Source organism: Vipera ursinii (assembly GCF_947247035.1).
Source record: "Vipera ursinii genome assembly, chromosome: 8".
Lineage (NCBI taxonomy): Eukaryota > Metazoa > Chordata > Lepidosauria > Squamata > Viperidae > Vipera > Vipera ursinii.
Genome location: NC_139519.1, coordinates 23,178,201 through 23,187,962, shown reverse-complemented (window position 1 = coordinate 23,187,962; position 9,762 = coordinate 23,178,201).

Sequence of the window (9,762 nt, the reverse complement as noted above, 5' to 3'; positions counted from 1 at the left end):
GGCAGACAACGTTGCCTTTTTGTTTAGTTTCCCCCTTCCCCCCTCTTTATAAAACTGTTGTTTTACCTGATTGAATTTCACACCTCGTCTTGCTGTTTCATGCAGTGTCTTGTCTGTCTCGGATGGTGGGTTTCCCCACCCCCATCCAAATCGCTACGTTGGTGCCTGAGCTTTGTGTCTCGCTGAGGCTTAGCGCTTGCCATTTCTTCTCTTCCTTTTAAGACAAATTAAACAGTTTTCCAGAACTCATTAATCGCATGTGACAATGCCTTCCTGGAGAAGAAAAGGATCAGTGGTTAAAAGAATTTGGTGGGAGGGGAGCAAGTTCAAATCCCCCGGTTTCATCAGCATTTTCAAAAGAATCCTTCCTTATTACCCAGCACTTACATGACACGTCAATGGTCTCCAGGATAATTCTTTGGCTTCTCTTCTTGAACAAGCTGTGGCATCTCAATGACTTGATCTGGGAAGGCTTCTTGTTCTTGTAAAGGTGGTACTTGCTGGTTAGGGAAAAGTGTAAGATCCAGGGCTCCGGCTGGAAACTCTGGGTGAGATGGGAGGAAAAAGAATGTGTGTTTAAAATAAGAAGTTAAAAATGGAGGTTAGAGCGATCAAAGATCTCACAGCTGTGTTTTACCTTCTCATAACTATAGAAATGGTGGCTTCAAGAGAGATGAATGCAGAGAGAAATCCATGTTATATTAAACTAGTTTAATTAGTTTCCCCCTGGGAAAGTAATTTTTACCTATAAAAAGAAGTAATGTTTCAGGTGCGTGGACTAAGGAACTTGAGAGTAGTGAACTTTGTCCTATGAAGGCTGAGGTCAAGGTGATTGCTGGCCATCTCCTCTTCCTGTGTCAGGCCTAATCCAAGAACAACATAGAACAGGGGTAGGCAACCTTGGCTCAATGATGATGATGATGATGATGATAATAATAATAATAATAATAATAATAATAATAATAATAATAATAATAATAATAATAATAATAAAGTTGGAAGGGACCTTGGAGGTCATCTAGTCCAACCCCCCTCAGGCAGGAAACCCTACACCATTTCGGACAAATGGCTGTCCAGTTTCTTCTTAAAAACTTCCAGTGTTGGAGCATTCACATGACTCATGGACTTCAACTCCCAGAATTCCTGAGCCAGCACGGCTCAGCTTGGAAACCTCTCCCTTTTCCCTCAGCATGGCTGGCTCAGGAATTCTGGGAGTTGAAGTCCACGAGTCACAAAAGAGCCAAGGTTGCCTACCCCTGACATAGAACAATCCAGCCAAAGGTCAGCTCCTTATTTGCTCATGCCCAATAGACAGAATCTTGCCAGATTAAACCTTTACTACTCTCACCCAAAGGGATACATACTGGGAGATTCTAGGGCGCGACTGCCTGTCTAGCTCCAAGCTATTCTGCCTCTTGTCTTACTCCTACTCCTTGGAATGTGCTCCCTTCTTCCTGGGAAGCTGCCATTTCATTGCAGTCCAATGGTTCTCAATCTTTTCTTCAACACAGACCCCATGTCAAGGTTGAATTGCTAAGATGCTTGCTAACGTCCGTAGCTGCTCAATTTGCCATAGAAATGGGGGAGGGGGAGTCTGGGAAAGAAACGGGTGTTTCAGGAAGCCCTCCATGGACTGTGAGAACCAAGGTCATCCAAAGCAGGTGTCTGGCAAGAAGCGGAATGTTCCCATAACAAAGAAAGAATACGATTGGGCAACGTGAACACATGGTGGGTAGGGGCTATGAAAAGCTATTGTTAACTAGCCAGAATTTCGTGCCGGAAAACTAGAGTTGATTTTACTTCTTCAGTGCCAGGAAGTGTATTCAATAATAATAATAATTAAAAAAATTCTTATGGCACCCCAAGGCCGTAGAGTTTCTTTAAGGTTGAATTTGCCAGCCAGACGTTTGACGTGAAATCAACTGTTTTGTGGCCATGGACCATGGTCCTCAGACCACCAAGACTTAACTCTGTGTTTAAATAATGCGTTTCTTCAAGCCTTTGTGGATTCCTGTGATGACATTGCAGCCCCCCACCCAGGGGTCTGAGGACCACAGGTTGAGAACCACCGTTATAGTCCATCACACCCCCTCCCTCTTTGTAGACAGATTTCATCACATCCTGTCTCATTGGAAAGCAGGACAAGAGATATGCAGTAAGAGGAGCATGTTCTCTGAGCCGTGGATGTATGTAGGTGTATACAGAGAGATAAACCATGTGCATCGATTATGCTTTAGCATTAGGTTTGGACTCAGTCAGAGCTGTTGGCTTAACAGGCGCAATGTGTGAATCTGCCTGGGTCCTTATCAGTATGCCTTTCAGTTCTCCAGTCAGGATATAATCTTCAGGATATAATCTTCATATGTTACTTGAGCCGGTATTGATTTTCCACACTTGATAGCGGAGTCTAGTCACGCCAGGTGTATAAAATTCTCTCGTGCTGTGTTCATCAATTATTAATTAATTAAGCCCTGAGCATCAGGCCCCGGTTATTGGAACTCAAGAGTTCGATTAGGACCACAGCAGAAATAGAGAGGATCGTGCAAAGTGGAGGAGTTTTCGAACCTGGTTTACCGTTGCATCATTTCTGCTAGATTTATCTACCTATTATGAAAACTCTAGTGTAGGTCAAATTGCTCAATAGCTGGAGCTCTCCGGATTAAAACACGAGGCCTGCTGATGAAAGAGGCCTTTTGTTTTATTTTTACAGGCCACTCTTTTATTTTAAAGAAGAGTCAAAGGTAGCCTTCCTCTGAAATTCACTTCAGTTGGCAGTGAATGACTGCAAAGTGCCCGTTTTCAATTTCTCTTGTCCCCACCCCTTCTTTAAAGTCAGTCATAAGCAGAGTATAAGAATATTGGTATTTACTGGGCTCACAATTTATTTCTCAATCCAATTGTTTTAAGAGTAGTCCTTAATTCGGACAATAAAGAAATGAAGGGAAATAAAAAGATCAGGGATGATCCATCTTCTACCCACACGGGACAATTGCAGATTGTTCTTTAATTAGTTGATTTCAATATTTCAGGGTTGAGTTCAGAAACACAGCTTTTTTCCCCCCAAGGAGACTGCTAACTTAATTAGGAGGACAATGCAACATCTCCTTTTAGGTATCTTAGGAGCTTACAGTAGCTTGAAACTGAACGAGAGTAAATTTCTCCTCGTCCAATCCTGGTTAGCCGTTCCTGCAGTAAATTGTAGTGTTAAAAAAAAAAACCACTTAAGCCAATTTGGAATATGGTGGGGGGCAGAGAAAAGAAAACATGTATGTTTATGCCGTCTTTCCTTCAGCCAGGAATGGGACGAGTAGCAGAAATAACATGGAGCACAAGAGAGGATCAGGATTCATTTTGGCGGGGATGTGCCTGTTCTGGTGACCTTGGATTACTGTGGTGGTTTTCTTGGGATCAGAGGAAGCTTGTAACCCATTCTGAAGTAATGGGAAGAGGGTGCTTCAGATTCCTGCATCCCCTGATTTTAATTCATTGTCCCATCAACCACAGCCCTAGCCACACTCATTCTTTCGAGTATCCTTCCTCGCCACAAAATATTGCCCATTGCTGAGTGCCTCTTCTTCATTGGGGAACTCTCCAGGGTACTGAAAGGTTCTGAACCTGTGAACATCTAAGCAAGTAACCAAGGTCATTCAAATGACTACAGGTTTATTGCATGCTAGCACTCTCTACAAGAATCTGAACTACTAAAAGTGAATTGGCGGTAGATAAGAGTCCATGGATGGACTTAGATCTCTTGTGGACATGAAGGGACTTGAGACTGATAATGCACTTGACCCCTTCCTCGGGCTCTGCCTGGACCTCTCCTACACTTCGTCTCCTATCTCTAATAGGAGTTAAATTCCATAAAGACGTTTACTTAATGGTCAGAGGAGCTGAACTGTTGGTAAATAAGCGAACAGGTAATTAAACATGCTCATTGCCCAACGCACAACTGATCTGTTTTCCTGAGTATATCTGCACGGAAATCTCTTATGTATTTGTTTCAACTGAAGGCCATTGCAATATCTTGTGGCAAAGAGTTTTGTAAGTTAGCTGTGTTTTCTATTTCTAGTTCTCGTCACCTCCTGCTTTTGTTGTCCCTTTCCTTCTCTGTACTCAGTGGGATCTCCTCTTAGGACAAGCACACACCTGCTTCTTTTGAGTCGTGCCAAATAATTCCAGGCACAATGCAGTTTAGGATGTGGGTGGAAGTAAGCAGTGCAGACTCATAATATCACAGCCGTGGTGGGTTATCTTCTCATTGTGTTCTACCTTCCGAAAAACAACAACAATTGGAATTATTGAACTGCAGGATCTCAGCAGCTTTAAAAAAACAATAGCATGGCTTGCACTGGGACAGAAGAGATCAGATCGTTGGTTGCTGCATCCAGATGTCAGAAAACGCTGCTGACCTGTTGTGAGTTGAAAACATGATGTTTGAATAACCCAATCACCTTCCTCAAAAGTCTTATTGATTTTGTGTAATTGAATGTCCTTCACCTCAGAGGAGAAGGTGGAGAAGAATATGAGAATGGAGTCATGTTCGGAGCACTGCAAGGAAGAAAACATTTGGCTTTATTCTCTTGTCTTCCTTTTCCGGATCTCCCGCTCCCAGGAAATTCTATCTTAACAGCCTTTGAGGGTGTTTTATAATAACATGGCTTTTATAGTGGCTGACTGTGAATTTGCCAGGAAAATGCTTCACAGCAACAGCAAAGAACACAAATCTGGTCTGCTTTGAAATAATTGGGGGGTGTCAAGATGTAATGTACTAATCTTTTCTTCTTCAGAAAGAGTGAGTCTGCAGAAACTGAACTTTGCAAAACACTTGATTCCCTTCCTTTTATTATAATTTCTCCCATTTTCAGGAATGAGAACATGATATAGTATAAAATCCATTCCATTGGACCCGTTTCTTCTGAGCTTGCAGTGTGCATACACTGGTATGGATCTATGTCTACTCTCTCAGTTTATCTTGATATATCCTTCTGCTCTGTTAAGAAAACTTAAGATATATTTGCTGGAATATTGCAGGAACTTCTGTTTTGAGTTTAAACCAAAGTTTGGGGTCCTTGGTACTTGGTTTTCTTGTAGATGTTTCATTACCCAACTAGTTAACATCATCAATGGTAGAAGGGAGTGGGGTTTACTCTCTGCTTATATACAGAGGCTTGGTGAGAATATTGCTTTTTTCTTGATACTTCTTTGATTGGGCTATTGTTTACTGTTGGATTGTTTGTCTGAATTGGTAGCTCCTTGATTGGGATATTGTTTGCCACTTGATTATTCATCTAAGGTTAATCTTAGTGTTAATCTCTGATTACCTGGGTTTGATTGCTGGCATGGAGGTGCTTTGGTCCTTTTGTTCCCTTTTTAGCATTTTGATTGTTTTTTCTGAATGGTATGTAGATGATGTTTATGTCTATGTGCCTGTTGATGGTCACTTTGTCAGAGTGCCAGGCTTTTAGGATATTCTTGTTTGGACTTGATTTGCTCTAGGATGCTCATAATTTCCCAGCTGAAACCACAGTTAAGTCTGTCCATGTGTCTTAGATGGAGATGGAGCTCACAAATTGGAGGCATGCAAAACAGTCAGTTACCAGGCAGATTCAAAGTGAGCCTTACCCATTTTGCTTTCTATCCTGCCCTGTCACTCAGCCGACAAATTGATAAGATGTGCAAATCCTTCCCCTGAAAGATTTATGCTAGAGATTGGGGGCAGTGCGGGTGGGTGGGTGAGGGGACGTGTGATGGAGGTGCTGGCTTTTCTGTCCTTTTATTTATGGTTCAACTTTGGACCTAGAGCAATGAGTCCCTTCTCTTCCCTCCAACTGTGATTTATGGCAAAGAAAATAAGCTTAGGCTGGTTTCACAGGGACGTCTTATAGGTCAGCTCAAGTTGCAATCCATAATCGTTGCCAGAAGATTGGCTGTGAACATATTCTGCCTGGTGAAGAAGAATGCTTTCCTATCCTACGTAGGTTTGGAGAAGTGGAGAGCAAGAGGCAGAGGAAGTGATGAGGAGGGGCATTACCCAGGGAACCATATGCAGAAGTTCTGTGTATACATTGCAATAATTTTTCTCCTTTCCACTAGTAAAAATGCCTTACTTTTTTTAAAAAAAATGAGCATAAAGTAGCAAATGGTTAAAGCTGAATGCTTGAAGTTTAACATTGCAAAGGTTCTTTGTCATCATCCAGCAGGACGCTCGATCAGTGAAACAGCATTGTTGTGGGCAGATGGTTGTCGAGCTTCTTCTTAAACATTTCAGGCAAAGGTGAGCTCTCATCACCACCACCCCATCTCAATCTTCTCCTGTCTGTCCACATCCCCTGAGAGTGTGTTCTGCTTATGGCAGAGCTGTGGGGTCCTTGGTGCTCTCTGAGCTTGGTTATTTTCTTGCAGAGTTTTTATTACACAACTCGGTAATATCATCAGTGCTAGTAAGGAGTGTGGTTTGCGGAGAGGAGGGAAAGGAGGAGGAGGAGGAGGACTGTGGGGTCCTTGATGCTCTCTGAGCTTGGTTGTTTTCTTGCAGACATTTCATTACCCAACTAGGTAACTTCATCAGTTGTAGAAGGGAGGGGGGTTTGTGGAGAGGAGAAAGAGAAGGAGGAGGAGGAGAAGGAAGAGAATTGTGTGGTTCTTGGTGTTCTCTAAGCTTGGTTGTTTTCTTGCAGATATTTCACGACCCAACTTGGTAACATCATCAGTGCTAAAATGGAGTGGGGTTTGCAGGGAGGAGGAGGAGGAGGATTGTGGGGGTCCTTGATGCTCTCTGAGCTTGGTTGTTTTCTTGCAGACCTTCTGTTACCCAACTAGGTAATGTCCTCAGGGCTAGTGGGGGTGGGATTTGTTCCCTGTTTATGTATAAAAGCTTGCCCCGCAAGGGCTGTTGGGTAATGAAATATCTGCAAGAAACTCCCCACCAAATTCAGAGAGCACCAAGGACTACACAGTTCAGCCCTCAGCTACAAATATTGTCTGCTGTTGCAGAGCTCATGGTGTTAGTACATTTCTCCTGATGTTCAACCAAAGCTGCTTCTCAACAGTTTCCACCTGTTGATCTTGTTTAGTTCTGCCCTCTCAGGTGACAGAGAACGCGGCTGCTCTATTTCATGCACGGCAGCCCTTCAGACATTTGAAACGTACAGTTGAATCTCTCCATTGTACCCCTCTCATCATCCCCAAGTTATGCATATTTTGTCACTCAGCCGTTTGCTGTTGGACTCAGTTAACTGGTTTTCTGACCATCTTGGTTATGACAGTTAAAACATGAGCAGAATAGTTCGTATTTTACAATAGATAGGGAGTGGAGTAAAATAGAGGGAGAAAATGCAGACTTGAAACTTGGTAACTATACAAAAAAAAAGAAGAAGAATGCATTAAGTTACGGTACCTCTCTGCTTTAACATCTCTTTTCAAAAGAGGTTGATTGGGTCATTGAGAATGCCAAAAACCCTGGACCATTTTTTCCCCTCTTCACTACAGGTGTCATTTTTCATCCATTTCATGTCTCACCTTTCTTGAGTAACAATTTCACAACTTTATAGCTTTTCCTGCTTGTGTATGTGGCAGGACAAAGCTTCTTCATCTTGTCCAACTGACAGCCTCAGGTTCTTTCTCATAACCAACAGTAGGGAATAGTAGGAGAAGTCTGTTTCTTGTAAATCCATCAACATGGAAAGGAATATTTCAGAACTTTGTGTGTTGAGTACAATTCATGATACTTGGATTCTGCCAAGGTATTTTTCCTTTAAACCTATTTTAAAGCCTGTAGGGGCCAATCTTTCTTTGGGTTCTCAGCTGTCATCCTACCCTTTCACCACCCACTTGGCAGATTTCCCGGAGATGATGGGAACTGTAGTTCTAAGTTCTTAAGGTTGGGAAAAGACTATAATCGTCAATAGAAAGTTAGGTCATTTTCTCAGCTTGATGTCCTCTAATTCCATAATTCAAATGCTCAGCAATGAGTTTGAGACTGTTTTTTGATTGACTTGTATTATTTCAAAGCAATTCTTCATCTGTTGTATTATTCCTTTTAAAAAGGAATGCCTTGTAAGTTCCAAACAAAGTAGAAAGGTGGGAAACAAGCCATCTATGTAATAATTTTTAAAACTGTTGGCGTCAATGTGTGATTATCCCATCATTTCTGCATGCCTTGAGTAGGTTCACCCCAGCCCTTAAAGTAGTTCTGTTTAGCTAGAAAAGCAAAATTTGCTGAAAATCCACCCCCCCACACACAAAATATTATGTTCCCTGGCAAACTGGACTGAGATGCTTTACGTACGGTCACTCAGGCACTCGTTGCCTCCCGTGTTGATTACTGCAATGTTCTCTACATGGGGCTGCCCTTGAAGATCACCCGGAGACTTTAGCTGGTGCAGAATGCGGCCGCGCGGGTTGTGATGGGAGCATCCCGATACTCCCATATTACACCCCTCCTGCGCGAGCTGCATTGGTTACCGGTTGCCCTCCGGGTGAGATTCAAGGTGCTGGTCCTTACCTATAATGCCCTACATGGCTTAGGCCTGGGATATTTGCAGGACCGTCTGCTGCCAGGAACGATTTCCCATCGCCCCGTGCGCTCGCACAGAGAGGGCCTCCTCAGGGTGCCGTTGGCCAGATAATGTCGGCTGGAGACCCCCAGGGGGAGGGCCTTCTCTGTTGGGGCACCTACTTTGTGGAATCAGCTCCCCCGGGAGCTCCGGATGGCCCCAGACCTTTGGTCCTTTTGTCGTGACCTTAAGACATATCTTTTCCAACAGGCTAACCTGGACTGATGATAATGGGGTTTTAATTATGATTTTAAATGTTTTTATTGGTTTTAGTGGGACTTCGACATAATTTAATTCTTTTTTAATATTTGTATTTATTGTATTTTATTGTTGTTAGCCGCCCTGAGTCCTTTGGGAGATAGGGCGGCATACAAGTCTCATTATAAATAAAAATAAATAAACTAGGGATTTCAACTGAGCTTCTCTTAATCAGAATGCAGGTATGTTTTTCACCCATTATTTCCTATTTTATGTGACCAAAGAGATTGAACTAAAAACAGGCCAGGATGCTTGTAAGACCAAGTGAGCTTCAATTAAGCCAATCCCAAGCTTTCTGCATCATTGAATCATTGGTAGACATTTGGATGATTCCTTAATCAGGAAGTAGGGAATCAAAGGACTTTCTGGAGAGAGGAAGATTTATTTTTTTTTAAAAAAAAAGGGGGGGGGAGAAAAACAGTGTCCCTCCAATCAGAGATCTGGATGTGAGCCAGAATGTTGACTGCACAAAGCCACAGAGGAACTGACAATCAATTGATGGTCTCCGGGAGGGAAGAAGAGCTGGGAAGGGAGAAAGTTGTCTTGTCCTCTTAAAGAAAAAAAAATTACTTCCAATAAATAAGCCATCGAAATAGATCCTGTGCTTCCTCAACTGTAGGCTGTTGACAAGCTAATGACAGAAACTTCTGCAGTGTCCTAAGTTTTGAGGTTTCTCTGCTACATTGTGGTAGAGGAAGAACTTGTGACTTGACATTGGAGTGGGGGGATGTAAGGTTCTAACCCTTATGATTGGGGGGGCAGGGTTGAGATTATGTCTTGATGTCCACATGGACCTCCGTGGGAGCTTTCCTGTAACTTGGAGCTATCTTGTCCTAATTGATTTGGCCAAATCAATTGGCCAATTTGGTCAAGGAGTTTTATTGGATGGCACCATTTCTGGCTGCTGTTCTCTTTAGACATCAGGGCTGGTGGATTGCTCTGCTCCACA